We start from the raw sequence: 466 nt of genomic DNA, 5'->3' as shown, positions 1-466 counted from the left end.
GTGACCTATTGTCATGCCTATTGGCAACTGAGCAAAGATAGCAGAAAGTTATAGATACCATTAGCAGATTTGAAAAACTTCAGAAAAGATACATTGAGCAACAAAACAGTGAGATGAGACCTCCTGAAGCCAATGAGGCTAAAAATGATAAGGAGGAATTCAAGGAAGCCGTGTGGAAATATATGGATTGTGAGGTCGGCTTATACATTGACTAAAGAAATGAGATTTTGATATTCTGATTTTATGTTTTATGTTTTGCTTTGATTTGCTTGTCATTTACAATTTTATAGCAATAATAAGAGTTGTTTTTAGCTATCATGTTTGATTTGCTTGATGATTTTTTGATTGATAAATGACAATGAAAACTTAATAAAAGGATAGTCAGTCTATTATAGACCACAACATTGCCTAAAAGGGCGCGAATTTATTCACCCAATAAAAGACCCATTGAGTTATAAAGACTTGA

The sequence above is a fragment of the Brassica oleracea genome, chromosome C7 (assembly GCF_000695525.1).
Source record: "Brassica oleracea var. oleracea cultivar TO1000 chromosome C7, BOL, whole genome shotgun sequence".
NCBI lineage: Eukaryota > Viridiplantae > Streptophyta > Magnoliopsida > Brassicales > Brassicaceae > Brassica > Brassica oleracea.
Note: the sequence above shows the minus strand (reverse complement) of the source record.